General features: G+C 43.7%; 1 protein-coding gene across 3 annotated transcripts in view; it reads right to left on the reverse strand.

The window, feature by feature from the left end:
* The window catches only part of tafa3b (TAFA chemokine like family member 3b), a 72,993-nt gene that overhangs the window by 42,232 nt on the left and 7,246 nt on the right, over window positions 1–23,515 (reverse strand). The window lies entirely within an intron of this gene.

Consider the following 23,515-nt stretch of genomic DNA (forward strand, 5'->3'; position numbering starts at 1 on the left):
GTATATCTTACAGTGAGAAAGTTATTCTGCATCTTTGATATCTGGACAAGAATTTCATGTAATTTGATATATTTCCATTGTCAGCCAAAGATAGAAACCTCACAACTTAACTGCAGACCACCGTGCAGTGAAAATAACTGTCCAACTTGTGGATAATTAATGGAACATGCTGCCTGATTTACTAGCTATTTATCACAGGGACAAATCCCAGAGGTATCAGTTCAGTATGGGGCAGGAATGAGTGTTAAGAGGTATACACAACAGGGTGAGGGGTTCACCAGGAAGTGCTTGCTAAAGATTCCCTGGGGGTTGGTTTCAGGGACACCAGTTTACAGGAATGCGCCCCACAATTCACTAGCACCGCAGTGAAAGGAGCAGCCTTTGTAAACATGGACTCATGCTGTTGAGTGACTATCTCTTTGTGAGTTTTGAGAAGATTTGTAGCTCAGGTTGAGGTTCTGGATGTAGGTTTGCTCGCTGAGTTGGAAGGTTCATTTCCAGACGTTTCATCACCATATTAGGTAACATTATCAGTGGGCCTCAGGCAAAGCAATGCTGAAAATTCCTGCTTTCTATTTATATGTTTGGGTTTCTTTGGTTGGTGACGTCATTTCCTGGAACCACAGGTAGAGTAACTAACAGTGAGCAATAGTTAGACTGTAGTTACTAACACTGCTGGGTTAAAGCTAAACTTTATACACGAGGGTTCTATAAAGAGAAATTTTTGGTTTTATGTGAAATCAGGTCACACACAACTTTTTTTTTATGTTTCACCCAGTTGGAAACATTCCCACTTCCCATTCAGACAATTGTGGGCTCAAGCATCACTCCAGAGGCTTAAGCAGAAATTAGAGCCACCACAGCTAGTGCAGTACTGTGGGAGTGCTGCACTGCCACAGGGTCAGTACTGAGGGAGTGCTGCACTGCCACAGGGTCAGTACTGAGGGGGTGCCACACTGTCATGAGAGTCAGTTCAAAGTTTGGGAGAAGATTTGTATCTCAGGTGCTCGTTGTTGTGGTTCTGTTCGCCGGGCTGGGAATTTGTGTTGCAAACGTTTCGTCCCCTGTCTAGGTGACATCCTCAGTGTTTGGGAGCCTCCTGTGAAGCGCTTCTGTTGATGTTTCCTCCGGCATTTATAGTGATTTGTCTCTGCTGCTTCCAGCTGTCAGTTCCAGCTGTCCGCTGCAGTGGCCGGTATATTGGGTCCAGGTCGATGTGTTTGTTGATAGAATCTGTGGATGAGTGCCATGCCTCTAGGAATTTCCTGGCTGCTCTCTGTTTGGCTTGTCCTATAATAGTAGTGTTGTCCCAGTCTAACTCATGTTGCTTGTCATCTGCGTGTGTGGCTACTAAGGATAGCTGGTCGTGTCGTTTCATGGCTAGTTGGTGTTCATGGATGCGGATCGTTAACTGTCTTCCTGTTTGTCCTATGTAGTGTTTTGTACAGTCCGTGCATGGGATTTTGTACACTATGGGTATCGGGTCCTTTGTCCTGGTGAGTTGTTGTCTGAGGGTGGCTGTTGGTTTGTGTGCTGTTATGAGTCCTAGTGGTCGCAGTAGTCTGGCTGTCAGTTCAGAAATGTTTTTGATGTATGGTAACGTGGCTAGTCCTTTGGGTTGCGGCATGTCCTCATTCCGTTGTCTTTCCCTTAGGCATCTGTTAATGAAATTGCGAGGATATCCGTTTTTGGCGAATAGATTGTAGAGGTGTTCTTCTTCCTCTTTTTGCAGTTCTGGTGTGCTGCAGTGTGTTGTGGCCCTTTTGACAGTGTCTTGATGCAACTTCTTTTGTGTGTGTTGGGGTGGTTGCTTTCGTCGTTCAGGACTTGGTCTGTGTGTGGCTTTCCTGTATACCTTTGTGGTGAATTCTCCGTTCGGTGTTCTCTGTACCATCACGTCTAGGAATGGGAGTTGGTTGTCCTTTTCTTCCTCTCTAGTGAATCGGATTCCTGTGATTGTGGCGTTGATGATCCAGTGTGTGTTTTCTATTTCTGTGTTTTTAATGAGAGTCAGTACTGAGGGAGTGCTGCACTGTCACAGGGTCAGTACTGAGGGAATGCTGCACTGTCACAGGGTCAGTACTGAGGGAGTGCCACACTGTCACAGGGTCAGTACTGAGGGAGTGCAGCACCGTCAGAGGGTCAGTACTGAGACAGTGCCACACTGTCACAGGGTCAGTACTGAGGGAGTGCTGCACTGTCACAGGGTCAGTACTAAGGGAGTGCTGCACTGTCACAGGGTCAGTGCTGAGGGAGTGCTGCACGTTCTGAGGATCAGTGCTGAGGGAGTGCAGCACTGTCACAGGGTCAGTACTGAGGGAGTGCTGCACCTTCAGAGGGTTGGTGCTGAGAGAGTGCTGCACTGTCAGAGGGTCAGTACTAAGGGAGTGCCGCACTGTCAGAGGATCAGAGTTGAGGGAATATTGCACTGCTAGAGAGTGCTGCACTGTCGGAGGGTCAGTGCTGAGGGAGTGCAGCACTGTCACAGGGTCAGTGCTGAGGGAGTACTGCACTGTTGGAGGGTCAGTGTTAAAGGAGTGCCACATTGTCGGAGGGTCAGTACTGAGGGAGTGCTGCACTGTCAGAGAGTTAGTATTGAGGGAGTGCCGCACTGTCAGAGAGTCAGTACTTAGGGAGTGCCGCACTGTCAGAGAGTTAGTACTGAGGGAGTGCCGCACTGTCAGAGGGTCAGTACTGAGGGAGTACTGCACTGTCGGAGAGTCATTGCTGAGGGAGCGCCACACTGTTAAAGGATCAGAGGTGTCTTCTTTTAGGCGAAATGTTAAAACAAGGTACATGTTCTGAAGAACAGTCACTGGATTTGAAAAATTAACTCTGCTTTCTCTCCACAGATTGTGCCAAACCTGTTGAGTTTCTCCAGCAATTTCTGTTTCTGTTAATATTCACGTCTGCCTTCTCAGGTGGGTGTACAAGGTCCCATGACTTTATTCAAAGCAGGGGAAGGGATTTCACCCGAGAGTTGTGTTCAATACATTTCACTCAATTAATATTACAGAAACAGATCTCATTGATGGACGTGGGAACTTGCTGTGTACTAATTGACTACTGTGTTTGGTGTAACAATGGTGACTACATTTCCAAAGTATTGCCTTGATGGTAGATCTTTCAAGGGTGTGAGAAGCACTATGTAAAGAACCTTCACTCTATCTTAACTTGTTAAAATTGAGCCCTTACCTCTTGAACTGGTCGTTCTTTATCAAACATCCAACAAAACCCGTTCACAATTCCCAGCCGCAATGTAAAAGATGTCCTATATTTAAAAATTCATCTCAAGACTTTCTAGTTAAAAGGCAACCTTTCTATGATATGCTCAGGACATTATTCAAAGACAAATTTATTGAAGAAGAGTTTGATCTATGTGTTAAAAATCCTGCATTGTGATTTATCATATCACTGAAGTCTGGCTATATTGCTTTTAGCCAGTGAAAATCTCAATGTCAGTGAGACAGAGTAGGGACAGAACCCTTTATTATTCACTTGTGGGATGCAGGCAACCCTGACTGGGCCCAGCATTTATTGCCTATTCCTAGTTGCCCCTTCAGAAAGTGGGGTGAGCTGCCTTCTTGAACCGCTGCAGTCCATGTGCTGTAGGTAGATCCACAATGCCCTTAGGGAGGAAATTCCAGGGATTTTGACCCAGTGACAGGGAAGGAACAGCAATATATTTCCAAGGGGGTAAAAACAATGACTGCAGATGCTGGAAACCAGATTCTGGATTCGTGGTGCTGGAAGAGCACAGTAGTTCAGGCAGATTTCACTGCTCCTTGGATGCTGCCTGAAGTGCTGTGCTCTTCCAGCACCACTAATCCAGATATATTTCCAAGTCAGAGATGGAAATGTGTTGCTGGAGAAGCGCAGCAGGTCAGGCAGCATCTAGGGAACAGGAGAATCGACGTTTCGGGCATTAGCCCTTCTTCAGGAAGAAGGGCTAATGCCCGAAACGTCGATTCTCCTGTTCCCTAGATGCTGCCTGACCTGCTGCGCTTCTCCAGCAACACATTTCCATCTCTGATCTCCAGCATCTGCAGACCTCATTTTCTCTTCAAATATTTCCAAGTCAGGATGGTTTGAAGGGGAACTTACAGGAGTGGTGTTCCCATGTAATTTTCTACCCTTGTCCTTCTAGATGGAAGCAGTCATGGGTTTGGAAGCTGCTGTCTGAGGATCTTTGGCGAATTTCTGCAGTGCATCTTGTAGATGGTACACACTGCTGTTACTGAGTGTCGGTGTAGATGGGAGTGGATGCTTGTGGATGTGGTGCCAATCAAGCAGGCTGCTTTGTCCTGGATGGTGTCGAGCTTCTTGTGTGTTATTGGGGCTGCCCCCATCCAGGGTAAACGGGGAGTATTCCATCACCCTTCTCACATTGTTTACACAAGCATCATCTCTAGAAAGGACCTGGATTTCATTGTGATCTAATTTGCTCTTCAGGATAAACCAGAGAGTATAGTTTTCATGTGTTTTGAAAAAGAAGTGTAAGGTGGGAAAAAACATAATAAACTGATATATTCCATGTATTAATATGTATAATATTTTATAACAGCATGCTAATTAGTCAACACGTGCGCTCTGATTGTTAGAGGTGTTGCCACAGAGAAAGCACCAGTTAGATGATGACTGACAGTTAACTGCTAACAATATGACCAAGATAGCATAAAGGTCAGAACGGCAATTGCTGAATTGTCTTTACAGAGCTACAAGATGGACCCAATGGTCTCTGTCGGTGCTGTATACATTTAATTATTTGCATGCAAATTGGCTACAATGTCTCCTATGTATTTGGACCTTAAAACTACTTAATTGACGTAAAGCACTTTAGGATGTCCTGATGTCTTAAAATGAAATTTATTTCCATGGCTTATACTACAGCAAGAGTCTGTCAGATCTTTGGACTACTCCTGCACCAAGATTACTAACCTCCACATTCTGTTTAACTTTAGCCAGATTTTAAAAAGTCGATATGAGTTTAGTTGGCTCCTGACTCACCATTTGAAGAGCTCAGTCTGTTAAATTCAAATTGCAGAAGACTTAAAAAGAAATCCCATTATTTTCATTATCACACAAAGCCAATAGCTTTGAACAATTTCTTCACCAAGTTTGAGTAGGGCTGGCAGCTCTCCAGGCTTGTCCTAAAGTCTCCAAGAATTAAAGATTCATCTCCGAGTCAATGATGTGAGGAGAGATCCAGGAGAAAAGTAACAGGTTCATTTTAAATAAAATCTACTTTGTTTCTTAGTTTTTCTAAAAAGTGATACAAAGCTGAATGACAGACCTGGCAAAATGTAGAATGTAATGTCCAACACTTGATCTATTTGTACAATTGGACAACACTTAGTAAGTAATCCAGACTGTGATCAGAATTACATGAGATGACAATTTAAGATTATCAGTCGAATTGCAATGTGTGCTACAGGCTATACATAATCACATAGATGACCAAATTCTATATAGGCTAAAGGCGATTGTAAACATTCAATCCTGGAAAGAACTATTCAGACTTCAAATCCCTGCCCCTTTCCCCATGGCAACTCTCTAACTAATCACAGCCTACCTGAATGGGCTAGGGTTAATTAGTTAGCTATAATTAACAGTTAGGAGACAGCGAGGTCTGCAGATGCTTGAGTTCAGAGTTGAGAGTGTGTTGCTGGAAAAGCACAGCAGGTCGGGCAGCATCCTAGGAGCAGGAGAATCGACTTTTCCTGATGAAGGGTTCTGGCCCGAAATGTTGATTTTCCTGCCCCTCGGATGCTGCCTGACCTGCTGTGCTTTCCCAGCAACACACCCTCAACTATAATTAACAGTCTACAATTCCCATGGCATCTCCATGCCAACCAATCAGCATTGTCTTCTCATGCTGTATAAGTTAGTATTGTTTTTCAAAGTTTGGTTTCTTGCTTCCAGGTTCTGACAGGATCTCGGTGAAAGGTTTTCCCTAACAGTCCTCTTTTAGCAATGTTTATGATCATGTTGTGTGCAAACAAACTATACTTTTAAAATACTTTTGTTCATTCTAAAAATCCTGGAACTTTGTAAAGGCTGTTTAAATAGTGGTGGGGATGTCAAAGGCAGGAGGTCTCCAGGATAAATCCATAAAGAGTTAGCAACCTGTCCATAGCCTAAGGCTCTCAGTTAGTTGAAACAAGCAGGAGAAAGTGAGGACTGCAGATGCTGGAGATCAGAGCTGAAAATGTGTTGCTGGAAAAGCGCAGCAGGTCAGGCAGCATCCAAGGAACAGGAGAATCGACGTTTCAGGCATGAGCCCTTCTTCAGGAAACAAGCAAACAAACAATGGAAAAGCAGCAATCATTGTTTAAGACTCCAGGGCCAGAGGCTGCTCCAAGTTACTCAAGGCTAGATTCTAGAATTACAGCATGATTCCAGCACCAAAGGAGGCCATTCAGCCCAACACAAGTCAGCTAGTCCTACCTTCCCCCACAACCCGGCAAATGCTTCCTCCTCAGACAACGATCTTTGGAAAGCTGCGATTGAATTTTCATCCACCACATTATCAGGCAGTGCTTTCCAGATCCTAACCACGCGCTGCCTAAAAATCATTCCCTTCATGTCATTTCTCTCATCAATCGCTTGTCTCCATGCCAACCAATCAGCATTGCCTTCTCATGCTGTGTAAGTTAGTATTCCTTTTCAAAGTTTGATTTCTTGCTTCCGGTTTCCAACAGGATCTCGGTGAAAGGTTTTCCCCAACAGTCCTCTTTTAGCAATGTTTACGTTCATGTTGTGTGCAAACAAACTATACTTTTAAAATATTGTTGTTTTTTGCCTGTTCCAACAATAGGATCAGTCAATCTCGATCTATTCCCTCTGGGCCCCCTCGATCGAATCTCCTCGTAATTTCCTTTTCTCCAAGAAGAACATTTTTAAACTGCTCCAATCTATTCCCGTGACTGCAGACCGGCATCCCAGAAACATTCGCACAACCCATTTCTGGACCCTCACAATAATTGCACACCACCATCATCATTTTATTTGTTCCCAAGATATGGGAAATATATTCTCCTCACAATCAGCCAGCAACCTACTGAATGACTCAGCAGGCTCGAGGGGCTGAATGGCCCCTATTGATTTGTAATTTTTATTTGTATTTATCCATGAGATATGTTTACAGTATAGCTGGTGGAGAAGGTGGTGGTAAGGCCAACATTTATCACCCATTCACACATGTCCCTGAAAAGGTGTAGATCCTTGAACTATTTGACAACAGAATATCACGCTCCCCTACATCAGAGTGGACACATTGCTGCAGCTCTCATGCTACAGGTAGGCCAGCCCAGGAAAGAATGGCAGATTTCTTTCCCTGAAGGACATTAGTGAACCTGCTGGATTTTCAAAGCAAGTCAATTGACTCAGAGTAACCATCGCTGAAGCTTGTGTTTTGGTTCAAACTTATTGAATGAGCTGATCCTAAACTCCATCACAGCCATGCTCAGTCCTGAACCTTGAGAAATAATTACTATTCTAGCAACGCAACTGTCATGTTGCCATACACAGAATGATCTGCAGGGGAGGCCAGAGCAGGAGCTCCCTTTTCATTACCAAAAGCATGCTTACATTAACTGACCAACCGTATGCCTTCAGCTTATAAAGAGCCCAATTTGTTCCACTGAGTTTACAGAGGACGTTAGCATTTATTATGGTAGCTGCTTTATCCAGATGATGCTAGAACAGAGAGGTGAGAACTATTAGGAGATACTGATCATGCTGGGGCTACATTCTCAACAAAATAATAAAGTTGAAGGTGTCCTGAAAGAAGTTTTTGTAAATTATGAATATGTTTGATCGGGTGGAAGTAATGAAGATACTTAATTGCTGCCTCATAGCACCAGGGACCTGGGTTCGATTCCACGCTCGGGTGTCTGCCTGTGTGGAATTTGTACATTTTTCCTGTGTCTGTGTGGGTTTCCTCCAGGTGCTCCGGTTTCCTCCCACAATCCAAAGGCGTGCAGGTTAGGGTGGATTGGCCACAGGAAATGCACGGTTATAGGGAAGTGAGTCTGGGTGGGATTCTCTTTGGAGGGTCAGTGTGGACTTGATGGGCCGAATGGCCTGCTCCCCCACATTGTAGGGATTCTATGGTTCAAAGCGTCTTAATTATCAGATAGTCAACAATGATTCCAAAAGAGAATTCAGGAGTAAGTTCTTACTCAGACCATGGAACCTTTTCCCATCGCAAGTGGTGGAGGTGAATGGTGTAGTGGAAAGGGGTTAATTGCTGTTATGCTCATTGTTAGAGAACAACGTCAGATCACATGTTATTGGAAACAATGTGGGAAAGATTCTGCTATAGGTCTGTTGCAGACTACCACACAGACTGTGTAAATATCAATCAATGTTCATCAGTTCATAACAGCATGGTAATGGATGCTAGCGATGCAGTGGCAGTGTCCCTGCCTCTGAGCCAGGAGGCTAGGCTCCAAGTCCCACCTGTTCCAGAGGTGTGTAGAAATATCTGTGACAACATCATGGACAGCTATCTCCTCTCAAAGACATACAGAGCTCAGCAATGGTATTAGTGCAAAGAGTATAAGATACTGAAAGGCAGGTTAGATGACAGAGAAAGGAATAGCAAATGGTGATAGGGTGGACCCAAATGAAGCATGTGAACTTTCACTGCCACGGACTGTTTGGACTAAATAGCCTGCTTTTGTGCTGGATATGTGAGGGATTTTTCACAACCAATGGAGGATTTACCTCATTGTGACAGTGACAATCATTGGCACAGAATCTCTCCAATCCCAATAACATAGAACCTCGAACATTGAACATTACAGCATAGTACAGGCCCTTCAGCCCTTGATGTTGCGCCGACCTGTGAAACCAATCTGAAGCCCATCTAACTTACACTATTCCATTATCATCCATATGTCAATCCAAAGACCATTTAAACAGTCCACTACTGTTGCAGGCAGTGTGTTCCATGCCCCTACTACTCTTTGAGTAAAGAAACTACCTCTGACATCTGTCCTATATCTACTGCCCCTCAGTTTACAGCCAAATCCCCACGTGCTAGCCATCACCATCCAAGGAAGAAGGCTCTCACTGTCCACCCTATCTAACCCTCTGATTATCTTATATGTCTCAATGAAGTCACTTCAAAACTTTCTTCTCTCTAATGAAAACATCCTCAAGTCCCTCAGCCTTTCCTTGTAAGACCTTCCCTCCATACCAGGCAACATCCTGGTAAATCTCCTCTGAACCCTTTCCAAAGCTTCCACATCCTTCCTATAATGTGGTGACCAGAAACGTATACAATACTCCAAGTGGGGCCGCACCAGAGTTTTGTATAGCTGCAGCATGACCTCATGGCTCCGAAACTCAAACCCTATATCAATAAAAGTAACACACCTTATGCCTTCTTAACAACCCTATCAACCTGGCTGGCAACTTTGAGGGATCTATGTACATGGACACTGAGATCTCTCTGCTCATCTGTACAACCAAGAATCTTGCCATCAGTCCAGTACTCTGCATTCCTGTTACTCCGACCAAAGTGAATCACCTCACACTTTTCCACATTAAACTCCATTTGCCACCTCTCAGCCCAGCTCTGCAGCTTATTTATGTCTCTCTGTAACCTGCAAAATCCTTTGTCACTATCCATAACTCTACCGACCTTAGTGTCATCCGCAAATTTACTAACTTATCTTTCTACATGCTCATCTAGGTCATTTAAAAAAATGACAAACAGCAATGGCTCCAAAACAGATCCTAACGATACCCCACTGATAACTAAATTCCAAGGTGAACATTTCCCATCAACCGCCACTCTTTGTCATCTTTCAGCTAGCCAATTTCTAGTCCAAACCGCTAAATTGCCCTCAATCCTGAAACTCTGTATTTTGTGCAATAGCCCGTGGGGAACCTTATCAAATACCTTACTGAAATCTATATGCACCACATCAACAGCTTTACCCTCATCCACCTGTTTAGTCACCTTCTCAAAGAACTCAATAAAGTTTGTGAGGTACAACCTACCTTTCACAAAACTGTGTTGACTATTCATAATCAATTTATTCCTTTCTAGATGATTATAAATTCTATCTCTTATTCAACACTTTACCCACAACTGAAGTAAGGCTCACTGGTCTACAATTTCCAGGGTTGTCTCTACTCCCCTTCCTGAATAAGGGAACAATATTTGCTATCCTCCAGCCTTCTGGCTTCTTAACTTTGACGATCAATCAAAAAACTGCAGATGCCAGAGATCTGAAGTAAAAGCAGGAGGTGCTGGAGAGACTCAGCAGCCTCTGCGGAGAGAGAGAGAAATAGAATTAATGTTTCAAGTCAATGACCTGTCATCAGAACCTGTCCAAATTGGCAAGGAGTGTGGCTTTAAGGTTAATACTCATGAAGCTGATCAGCAGAGTGGTGGGAAGCAGAGGTGGGAGGCAGAGACAGACAGAGTGAGAGACCAAGGCTATATTTATTGATACCAGTGACTGCTGGCTGATGTACAAGTAAATGTGCTGGCTGCTTTGCGTGCTGCATTAACCTGCACAGAACTGACAGGAGTACTTGTCGTTGATTTCTGTGAAGCCAGATGTTAAAATCCTGAGCATGCTCACTGGCAGGTTGGTCTGTTTCTGTGCTGTAAATCCGCCTGTATTACCAGGTGTTTTGATCTTAATTCAAATGCTCTCGTGCATTTGGTACTCTCAGATTCTGTCTCACCTTCCCAGTAACAAAACGGTGACACTATCATCACTGACTCTGGAAACTGAAAATTAATGAAGCAATCAGATTTGGTATTTTTTTTATGACAGCTCCCAGAACATTTTGAAGTTTTGACACCTGGTTTCAGGGATGCATTTTATTGCCACAGTGTGTGAATTGTAGCATCATTTTTTTCATTATTGAGTAAAATCTATCATCATTCCAAACTTTGGCAATATTGCAAGGTGCCAGGAGAGGTATTGTCAAATAAATCCAGTTAATGGATTCACACCTGGGAACATTTGACTTATCTCAAACAAACAATTACAACTCGCATAAAAGAAAATAAACTCTTACATAAGACAGGCATGTCCCAGAAAGTTTCATCTGAGTAAAACTGGAAGTTTCTAGAAGTTTTGCTAGAAAGAAATGACTTTTATGTCCATAGTGTCTTTTACAGCATCTGGAATTCCCAAAGTGATCTACAAACAATGAAACATATGAACTAGTAAATGGCCATATGAAGCATGACCTGGATAATGTCAGGGCTTTGACTGACAAGTGACAAAAAACATTCACGCCACATAAATGCCAGGCAATGAACATCTCCAACAAAGAAGGATTTAACCATGGCCTCTTGATGTTCAATGGCATTACCAGGGCTTAATCTCCCACTATCAACATCCCGGGGGACTTAGCATTGGCCAGAAGGTGAACTGGTTCCACTGTATAAATACAATGACTACAAGAGCAGGTCAGTGGTTAGGCATATTGCAGGGAATAATTCACTATCTGACAATATACATTAATGATTTGGATAGAGGAACTGAATGTAATATTTCCAAATGTGCAGATGATACTAAGCTGGGTGGCAGTGTGTGCTGGGAGGAGGATGCTTAAGAGGCTGCAGGGAGATATGGACAGACTGGCTGAGTGGGCAAATACTTGACAAATGCAATGTAATGTGGATAAATGTGCGGTTATCCAAGTTGATCACAAAAACAGAAAGGTAGATTATGATCTGAATGGTGGCAGTTTAGGAAAAGGCCCGGTGTAAAGAGACCTGGGTGTCATGGTGGAACAGTCACTGAAGGTTGCCATGCAGGAGCAGCAGGCAGTGAGGAAAGTTAATGGCATACTGGCCTCCATAGTGAGAGGATTGGGGTATTGGAGTAGGGATGTCTCGCTGCAGTTATACAGGGCCTGGTGAGGCCACACCTTGAGGATTGTGTGCAGTTTTGGTTTCCTAGTCTGAGGAAGGACATTCCTGCTCCTGAGGGAGTCCAGCGAGGGTTCACCAGACTGATCCCCGGGATGGCAGGACTGACAGACGAGGAAAGACTGGATCTACTGGGCTTGTACTCACTGGAATTTAGGAGAATTGGGGGAATCTCATAGACACATATAGAAGCCTAATGGGACTGGATAGGGTAGATGGGGCAAGAATATTCCAATGTTGGGAAAGTCGAGAATGAGGGGTCACAATCTAGAAATAAGGGGTAAGCCCTTCAGGGCTGAGATGAGGATGAAGTTTTTCATTCGGCGAGTTGGGAACCTGTGGAATTCTCTCCCACAGGAAGCGTTGAGGCCGGTTTGTTAGATAGATTCAAGAGGGAGCTGCACATGGCCCTGGGACTAAAAGGGATTAAGGGGGATGGGGAGAGGGTGAGAATGGGATACTGAGATTGCATGATCAGCCATGATTGTATTGAATGGTGGGGCAGGCTCAAAGGGCTGAATGGCCTACTCCTGCACTTAGTTTCTATGTTTCTCCAACTCCCCAAAACCTGTCCTCCGAGTACAAGGCACAAGACAGGAGGATGATGGAATCTTCCCTACTTGCCTTGATGGGTGCAACTTGACACCATCCAGGACAAAGCAGCCACTTGATTGGCTCACATGCACCACCATCAAAATTGACTCCTTTCATCACCAATGCACGATAGCATCAGTGTGTATCACAGATAAGGTGGTCTGCATCTCATCAAAGCTCCTTCAACAGCATTATTCAAGCAACCTCGACTGTCTGGTACAAGGATAATAGATACAGGGGAACACCACCATCTACAAGTTCCCCTCCAAGCCACTCACCTTCCTGACTGGAAAATATCTTCTTCACTGTCGCTGGGTCAAAATCCAGGAATTCTGTCCCTAAGGGCATTGTGGGTCTACCTACAGCACATGGACTGCAGCAGTTCAAGAAGGCAGCTAATCCCCACCTTCTCAGGGGGCAACTAGGGACGGGCAGTAAATTCTGGCCAAGTGATGCCCGCACTCGCAAAGTAGTTTTTGTCAGTACTTTTGAGATGTCCTCACTGAAAACTCATTGCAGTAACTCCTGCTGTATCCTGTTCATGAGCACTCACTGCCTTACACCAGCTCTTGATTAGAAATATCAACATTTTAAAATTCTCATCCTCAGTTTCATTTGCCTCCACGGCCTCTCTCTTCACTGTCTTAGCTTTTCCTATCACTACAGTCCTTCAAAACATCTAATTCCAACCTTCGCAGATCTGCAGTGTTGCAGATTTTAATCGCTCCATGCAGCCCTGTGCTGCCTGAGTCTCTCCCGAAATCTCCCGACTCTCTGCCTCCCTCCTCCTTTAAGACAGCCTTTTCACCTTCCTCTATGACCACATTTCTCATTATCTGCACTGGCATCACTGCAGGGGCCTCATCCTTGTTGAATATTTTCCTGGGAACAGGGATTACTGGCGGCAGCAGTGAAAATGCAGTTCTCAAGGTTGTTTCTGAACAGAATGTGTGGGGGCGATGAATTAACAGGTACAACTTTAATCTTCAAATTGCATGAATACATCTGCTTTTGTAATTCTTCCTCACATCCACTGCTGACTAACTGAGGTATGAGTTTCCCCTCAGTGTTTAAACTGACACCAGTGTTTAGGTCACAGTGTTGCCTTGTCAGCATTTACACATTAAACGACAAGACAGCTTCTTAATTGGGATTGGAGATTATCAATGTGTAGCAATCAGATCTTTAAGGGCAGGACTAAAGGTCATTCCAAACTTCCACCAGCCTTGAATTCTCGAATGTTGGTTGAACACAAAATTTTCAGATCTGTGGATGATATCTGACAGTCAGAGAACTGTCCATTCAATACCTCATGCCTATACTAACTCTTTGAAACAGTCTCCAATGAGTCTCAATCAGCTGCTCTTTCCCTATTGTCCTGCAAACGTTTCCCTTTCAAATATTTATTCGATTCTCATTTGAAAGCCATTAGTGAGTTGCAGGTTACCTGGTCGGAATTACAAAACACTTTTTAAAAATCATTCCATGGACCTGGGCGGCATTTGTTGGTGATCTGCAACTGCCCTTGAATCGATCATATTCAACCCCAGTTTTTCAGGGTCTAAGGAAGACTCACTCAACCCAAAACGTTAACTCTGATTTCTCCATTCAGATGCTGCCAGGCCTGCTGAGCTTCTCCCGCCATTTCTATTTTTGGTTGTGAATGATAAAGGGATTTTTGTTTGCCCACTTTGTGAAACTTCCATAAGGGTATTAGGTTTAAACTTGAAAAGGAAAACTAAGCAAAATGATGGGGAAGCAGCAGCCGATTTGAAGAAGTTGGATTGAACTTTCAGGTTGGGGATTTTCTGAGTCTGAGGGTGGGTATCCGAGTGAGAGAAGGAGAGATTTCTGAGATAGAAGTATTGGGTCACTGATGTAATGCCTTGTTGCCGATCTGCATTATTAATGAAATAAAAACAAAATATTTGTGGGCATCACACAGAATGTAAGCCACATATCTCCAAGTGGGGATGGGTCCCTCCATGGAGTGCCAGACCAAGTGCAGACTGGCTGCAGCCGAGCCCATCAGTCAGCCCACATTGCCTCTCCTCACCCCCACCCACAGTGCACTCCCTCTCCCCAGAACTCCCAACCCCAGAGCCAACAGTTGGAGCCTCAATTGGACTGGGGTCCCATTGACGACATCTTAACTGGCTGTAGTCAGGGGGAGCTCATGATATGAAGATGGTCCTGACTAATGTGCATAGATTAAAGGCAGATTATTCCACCTTCAAAGATCTGACACATGCAGTGGGCTGCATGATCCCATTCAGTTCTGTCAGAGTACATAAACTTAGATTATCTATAGTCATCTGCTAAAATGTAATGTTTATTCATTCTTTATTGGTACAGAACTTGGGTACTAAGCTTCACTCATCGGCACAGAATACCAAGAATACCAAATCTCAAAGGGAGCAACAATTTACATTGAACGAGGAGAAGGTGCTGATTGGTTGGTAAAACCTGATTAGTAGAGGTATTGCCACAGAGAGAGCACCAGAAAATCACAAACCGATATTCAAGTTTAAACAAATTTTGTTCAAGATCAAACCAGATTGAGTCTTTCTTGCCAACCTAAAGACCATTTTTCTTTGGACTATGGAGTAAAATGGGAAGAGTTACTCCTTAAAAGCAAGAAAGATGTATGAGAAGATGGTTGCAGTTTTAAAACCAAATTAGTGGAACAGCAAGTTGCAAGATGAGTCCCTGGGCCTGAAATGTTAACTTTGCTTTCTCTGTTGCCTTATTCAAGTAATGCTGGAGAATTGTAGACAAATGGACACTGCCCGTGTTTGTTCACAGACAGTCTTTCAATTGGCTTTTCAATCAGGACTAGTTGTTGTGGGTTCAGGAGCGTGCAGCGTAGTAACAATCACTTGATTGGCTCCTAAGGCAGGAGACCACAGCCGTGGTTGTGAAGAATACTGCAGAAACACGCTATCTGGGAAGATGTGGAGATGCCGGTGTTGGACTGGGGTGGACAAAGTTAAAAATCACACAACACCAGGTTATAGTCCAGCAGGTTTATTTGGAAGCACTGGTTTTCGGAGCGTCGCTCCTTCACCAGGAGGTTGTGGAGTCTTACGATCTTATACTCCACAACCTCCTGATGAAGGAGCAGCGCTCCAAAAGCTAGTGCTTCCAAATAAACCTGCTGGACTATAACCTGCTGTTGTGTGATTTTTAACTTTATCTCTGAAGTGAAAGTCTCCACCTCCATGAATCACAAAGGGTCAGTTTGCAGATGCAGCAGGTAATTAAGAAGGCAAATGGAATATTGTCCTTCATTGCTAAAGGGATTGATCTTAAAAACAGGGAGGTTATGTTGCAGCTGTGTATAGGGTGCTGGTGAGGCCACACCTGGAGTTCTGTGTGCAGGTTTGGTCTCCTTACTTGAGAAAGAATGGACTGGTACAGGAGGGGATGCAGAGGAGGTTCACTGGGATGATTCTGGAATTGAGAGCGTTAGCTTATGAGGAGAGATGGAATACACTGGAACTAAACTAAACATATAAAATTATGAAGGGAATAGATAAGATAGAAACAGTTTCCACTGATGAGTGAAACTAGAACTAAAGGGCATAGCCTCAAAATAAGGAGGAGCAGATTTCAGACAGAGTTGAGGAGGAACTTACCCAAAGGGTAGTGAATCTGTGGAATTCCCTGCCTAGTGAAGCAATTGAGGCTACCTTGTTGATTGTTTTTAAGGCAAAGATAAATAGCTTTTTGAACAGTAAAGGAATTAAAGGTTATGGGGAGTGGGCAGGTAAGTGGAGCTGAGTCCATGAAAAGATTAGCCCTGATCTTATTGAATGGTGGAGCAGCCCCGATGGGCCAGATCACCTACTCCAGCTCCTGGTTCTTATGTTCTTATCTCTGTCTCTGTTCAGTGTGCAGAAGTAAAAGAACATCCCTTGGAGCCAGCTGCTTCTGTAAGCACTCCCTCTGCAAATCCCCCGCTGAATGGGAAAGGGGAAAAGACACATTTTCAGAGGCATAGTCAGGACGAATCCTCAAGCAGCAAATGAAAGACTGTGTATCGGTGTGTATACAGGCTCTGACATCAGCAAAGACTGTGTATCGGTGTGTATACAGGCTCTGACATCAGCAAAGACTGTGTATCGGTGTGTATACAGGCTCTGACATCATCAAAGACTGTATATGGGTGTGTATACAGCCTTCAGGCATCATCAAAGACTGTGTATTGATGTGCATACAGCCTTCTGACATCATCAAAGACTGTGTATCAGTGTGCATACAGCCTTCAGGCATCATCAAAGACTGCGTATTGGTGTGTATACAGACTTCTGACATCATCAAAGACTGTGTATCGGTGTGTATACAGCCTTCTGACATCATCAAAGACTGTGTATTGATGTGCATACAGCCTTCTGACATCATCAAAGACTGTGTATCGGTGTGTGTACAGCCTTATGACATCAGCAAAGACTGTATCGATGTGTATACAGCCTTCTGACATCATCAAAGACTGTGTATCGGTGTGTGTACAGCCTTATGACATCAGCAAAGACTGTGTATCGATGTGCATACAGCCTTCTGACATCATCAAAGACTGTGTATCGGTGTGTGTACAGCCTTATGACATCAGCAAAGACTGTGTATCGGTGTGCATACAGCCTTCTGACACCATCAAAGACTGTGTATCGATGTGTATACAGCCTTCTGACATCATCAAAGACTGTGTATCGGTGTGCATACAGCCTTCTGACATCATCAAAGACTGTGTATCGGTGTGCATACAGCCTCCTGAGATCAGCAAAGAACTGAAAGGAATTGGAAGAAAACAACTCATCGCCTTCTGAGATCAGGACTGGTGCAAGGTTTTCTCCCAAACTAACTGCAGTCACATTATTAAGATAATTACAATCTGCCCGTGTGAATTATTTAAATGTCATTATTCCTGTAACTACAGCTTGGGATTGCAGTCGGAGCATTTCAGTGTAACTCTGGCTAATTATCAACAAAGAAAACTCCAAACATTAATGCTGTTTGGAAAGAAAATTTAATAAACCCTTACAAGGGAGTGTCAGATCAAATTAATTTACTGTATGTTCCTGCATTTTGTGTATTCCCAAAGGACCACTGCTGGCACTTTGGGATATTTGCCATGTCTATCATAGACTACAGAACATGTAGCACTGGAAGAGGCCCTTTGGCTGATCATGTCTGTACCAAACATGATGCCATTCTAAATTAATCCCATCTGCCTGTATATGGTCCATGTCCCTCTATTTCCTGTCTGTTCATGTGTCTGTCTAAATGCCTCTTAAATGTATCTGCTTCCACCACCTCCCCTGGCAGCACATTCCAGGGGCCTTGCACTCTGTGTAAAACCTTTCCTTACACATCTCCTTTAAACTTTCCCCCTCTCACCTTAAACCCCTGCCCCCTGGTATTTGACATTCCCACCCTGAGAAAAAGACTCCAACAGTCCAGCCTATCCACATAGACCTCTATCAGGTCACTCCTCAGCCCCAGTGCTCTAGTAAAAACAATCCAAATTTGTCTAACCTCGCCTTATACCTAATACATTCCAATCCAGGTAACATCCTGGTAAACCTCTTCTGCACCCTCTCCAAAGCCTCCACATCCTTCCTATAGTCTGGCGACCAGAACTGCACACATTACTCCAAATGTGGCCTAAACAAAGCCTTATATGCAGCTGCAACATGACTTACCAACTTTTGTACTCAGTGCCTGGACCGATGAAGGTAAGCATGCCATATGCCTTCTTCATCACCTTATCCACTTGTGTGGTCACTTTCAGAGAGCCATGGACTCGGGTCCCAAGATCCCTCTGTACATCAGTACGCCTAACGTTCCGGCCATTTACAATATACATCCTCTTGCACTTGACCTCCCAAAATGCATGATATTGCCTGATATGTTTCTCAACCCCCATTCTCCTGCCTTCTATCTGTAACCCTTGATCCCCTTCCTAATTAAGATCCTATCACTGTCTTAAAGACACTCAATGAGTTGGCCTCCACAGCCCTCTGCGGCAATGAGTTTCGCAGATTCCTCACCCTCTGGCTGAAGATATTCCTCCTCATCTCAGAATGGGCCTTGGAAGGATTGGACTGGAAGGAACTGTGATGTGAACTGAGTATTTTCTGACTGCACCCTTGGGAGACAGTAAATGAGGTAAGTATTGAATTCACTCAGAGGCAACTTAATTTGATCTCATTGTGAAAGTTATATTTTAGTTTACAGTATTCTAAGAATTTGAGACATGATACACAGTAATTTCAGAAATAAATATTCTGTGTTGGTATAATATGGTCTCCCAATTCACTATTGCTGTCTGTTAGTGCATCACATAAAGCCAGAACCACCTCCCAGTGTGATAAGTGGAAGGATTATAATTGGGCTCTCTCTTGTCAGTGGGAGAAATTCTAATGGAATGCAGCCTAATCATAAACAAATATACAAGGAAAGCAAGACCCAAGGAACTTGTGTAATGATCCAAAGAAAGATAATTGACAAAAGCACCAGACAGGAGATGAGGAGATGAGGAGAGTTGTTTTGTTAACTTCGTGAATTGTTATGATTCAAAAGGAACTGAAAATAATGATGAAAGAATTTAACAGTAATGTTAAAGAATTGAAACAGAAGAATGTGCAGAGCGTTGGAGAATGAGATTTATTGGACAACTCTTACATCGAGCTGGCACAGACACAATGGGCCAAATGGCTTTCTGTATCATTTTAACAATAAATAAAATTCAGATTAAAGCAATCTGCATACAGTACAGGGAACAGAACATACAGAATTGAATGCTGGTGAGAGACTTTTTTTTAATCTTGAACTCATCAGGACAAATGCAAGAATGCCAAATTACAAATGATCACAATAATTTATAGAGTCATAGAGACGTACAGATGGAAACAGACCCTTCGGTCCAACCCGTCCATGCCGACCAGATATCCTAACCCAATCTAGTCCCACCTACCAGCACCCGGCCCATATCCCTCCAAACCCTTCCTATTCATATACCCATCCAAATGCCTCTTAAATGTTGCAATTGTACCAGCCTCCACCACTTCCTCTAGCAGCTCATTCCATACACGTACCACCTCTGTATGAAAAAGTTGCCCCTTAGGTCTCTTTTATATCTTTCCCCTCTCACCCTAAACCTATGCTTTCTAGTTCTGGACTCCCCGACCCCAGGGAAAAGACTTTGCCTATTTACCCTATCCATGCCCCTCATAATTTTGTAAACCTCTATAAGGTCACCCCTCAACCTCTGACACTCCGACAGCCCCAGCCTGTTTAGCCTCTCCCTGTAGCTCAAATCCTCCAACCCTGGCAACATTCTTGTAAATCTTTTCTGAACCCTTTCAAAGTTTCACAACATCTTTCCAATAGGAAGGAGACTGGAATTGCACATAATCCGCGTCCAATAAACATATGGACAAGAAAGAAGAGTAAGGCTGCTTGGCCCTTAGAGCTTGTTCCAATGGTCAGTAAGATCATGGCTGATCCAGCCTTCACATCAACTCCTCATTCCTGGATATCGCCGATAATCTTTCATCCCCTCAGTCATTGAGAATCTATCTTCCCCCTCGCCTTTTCTCCTGCAGTTTAAACTGTAGAAAACAAAAAAAGCCACGGCAATATTTCTCTCCTCCCAGTGATGCTTTACAAATACGTGGACTGAAGCACAGTAAATAGCTGATGTCAAGGAGATTGCTTCTACGCTTTGAAACCTAATCTAAATGCAACCCGCCAGGAATACGCCAGAGAAAACCAAAGCCACCAGTTAGAGAAGGAACAGAGGGGCCCAACCTCACACTCTTGCATTAGAGAGAGGCATTTGATGGCAGTTTAACCACACTTCAGGTGAAGGAGAAGGTTCAGGACGTGACACCTTCATGGTGACCACCTGGTGTGGGAATTGAACCCACACTGTTGGTGTCACTCTGTGTTACAAGCAGCTCACTGACGCCCAGAATACAATAGGATTGGAATAGAGCTCATGTGTGTTATCCATAGATTGAGGAAGCTGAGGGCCCCCCTGGATTCTTGGGAAAGAGCAAGTTGAAGCAGGAGATAATGGCTGGAAATTATTGGCGGAATTAGTGAATAAATGTTGCATGTTAACATGACCCTCCAGTCAGTGTTTTAACCCCTTTCATTGTGATTTATTTCAGAACGAATGACAGTCTAGTAAAACAGCAGAGAAGGGAATGTCACACCAAACTGACCATCCACAAAATATTATTTAGTTACTGCATCGGGGAGACTCTACAACACACGGTCCTTCAATCTAACAAATGTGTTAATTCTACAAACACAGCTACTCCCAGTCCCTGTCCTTCCTTTGTATAGCTTAATATTCCTGCTTTTCACTCTTTTAATTCTGTTTTGAACAATGTACAGTTTTTTCCCCAGTCACTGTTTACGTTGAGACACCCCCCCCCCCCCAACAATAATTCTTTCACTTGTATATTGTGTCATAAAGGATGGTTCTATAAAGAAAGATTGAGTCAACATTCTATATTCCCTGAAGTTTAGGTGAATGAGAGGAGATTTAATTGCAATATATAAAAATTCTTAACAAACTTGACAAGATAAATACTGAGAAAATAATTCTCCTTGCTGAATACAGAATTGTAGAAGGGATCAATAATTTAGGATTGGGATGAGGAATTTCTTCACTCAGAGAGCTGTGAATCTCAAGAATTTCCTATCACAGAACACTGTGCAGGCTCAGTGATTGTAAATGTATTATTATCCACTTGTCCGAGACCATAACCTTCTACATTCAGCGGCACGGGACTAGCATAGTGGCTCAGAGCACCAGGTACATGGTTCAATCTCGGCCCTAAGCTCCGGACTGAGTCTAGGGAACCGTCCCTGATCCCAGGCCAGCACAGTGGCTCAGTGGTTACCACTACTGCCTCAAAGCGTCAGGGACCTGGGTTCAATTCCACCCTCAGGCAACTAGCTGTGTACAATCTGTGTCTAAATGGGTTTCCTCTCACAGTCCAAAGATGTGTAGGTTAGCCATGGGAAATATAGGGTGGGTGGGATGCTCTTTGGAGGGCCCATGTGGGCTGAATGGCCTGCTCCAACATGTAGGGATTCTATGAAGTACATTCAAGACAAATGTATGCCAAGTAGCGTTTTGTTGATGTGTAAAGATAAAGCTGAGGTAGTAAATCAGCCATGACCTTATTGAATGATGGAAAAGTTTCAAGGGGCTGAATGGCCTACCCCTGGTCTTATGCTCCCTCTGTGTGGAAACAATTCGGCCAAATATCCCCATCGTTGGCTTGTGATGGGATTCAGAAGGATTTAGTTCAAGATCAACTCTGGACCTAAGATTAGCCTTTAATCTGAACGTTCAATGTCAGCAACCCTCTCTGTTCTCTGAATAATATTCCTGGCACTTGGAACCCAACATGCTAAATGAGATGAAACAAATCATGATAGAGAATAACATTTTTCACCGCCTTGGATTATTTATTGGGTTGTTTTTATTGCTCAGGTGGGTTTAATACTTATTTCAGCTAGCTACAGTATTAAAAAGCAAAAAATGATGGGGAAACTCAGTAGATCAGGCAACAGAGTTAACAATTCAGATCGAGTGGCTTCTCGTTAGAAATATATATTATCTTTTGGCAATCCACCAGAATTAATAAACATCCGAGACTGATTCCTGTTAAGCATGAGTGGTATTCATGAGATACTAAAATGGAGAAAGATTGTAACAATCAGGAATGACTGAACAAGCTCAGAATTTTCTTTCCAGAAACTAGAGCCTGTGAAGTCACTTACTCCTTCTGCCTCATTTTCTCTCTGTTTCTCTTCATCCAATCGTTCTTTCCCTCACTGCATTTCACTTTCTGCACCTGATTTGACTCAAAGTCATCCCCTGCCTCCTTTCTCCTCTGTTACTGTGTTAGTTGTTGACTCTTGCAGGTTAAAGAGATGCACTATTAGCCTGCTTTTGGCTAACGCTCCAGCTTCCTCAGTGTCCCCACCAGGCCATTCGCAGCTCATTCTACACTTTCCTGTAACTAATATTGTTGCCAGCATAATCTAAATACCTGAGGCTGTTGAGTTCTTAATCTTAAATAGGGCTCCTCCACTTCTGATATACCTGTAATACGCATCAATTTACATCATCGTATTTCAGGTTGCTGAACACAAATCCTCCTTCTTCACAAACCCATTCCAGGCTGGTGTCTTCTTTCAATCTCTATTTTTTAAAAATGTATTCATTTGTGGGACATGGGTGTCACTGGCTGGGCCCAGCCTTTATTGCCTGTCCCTAATTGCCCCTTGAGAATTTTGGGGGTGAGCTGCCTTCTTGAACCGCTGCAGTCCCTGTGCTATGGGTTGACCCACAATGCCCTTAGGGAGGGAAATCCAGGGACTTTGACCCAGTGACACTGAAGGAATGGAGATATCTTTCTAAGTCTGATAGCGGAGTCAAATCAGGACCATTTGATTATCTCTCTATTATACATCTGACAATGTTTGGCTCAGTGATTAGCACTGCTGCCTCACAGCGGCAGAGACCCGGGTTCAATTCCCGCCTCAAGCAATTGTCTGTGTGGAGTTTGCACATTCTCCCTGGGTCTGTGTGAGTTTCCTCCCACAATACAAAGATGTACAGGTTTGGGTGGATTGGCCATGGGAAATTCAGGGATGAGATGAGTCTGGGTGGGGTGCTCTTTTGAGGGTTGGTGTGGACTTGATGGGCTGAATGGCCTGCTTCCATTCTATAAAACTTTAGTGAGAGCAAACTAACATATTATAGGAGCAGAGTCCTGTAAAGGTACAGAGATTGCAACAATATATTGAAAAATGATCCCCCAAGGCTACCCCCCAGTTACCTGAGGTTGGAATTGAACCCAAGTTCCTGGTGGTGTGAAGCAGCAGTGCTAACCACTGAGACACCAAGGAACCCCAGGTTTCATACTGTGTTGACATACATCTAGGATTGGTCTACCTCAACATGATCTCAGCCAGCAC

Source organism: Chiloscyllium plagiosum, unplaced genomic scaffold (genome assembly GCF_037043375.1).
Source record: "Chiloscyllium plagiosum isolate Xiang-an unplaced genomic scaffold, Cpla_swu_hap1 HiC_scaffold_26, whole genome shotgun sequence".
NCBI lineage: Eukaryota > Metazoa > Chordata > Chondrichthyes > Orectolobiformes > Hemiscylliidae > Chiloscyllium > Chiloscyllium plagiosum.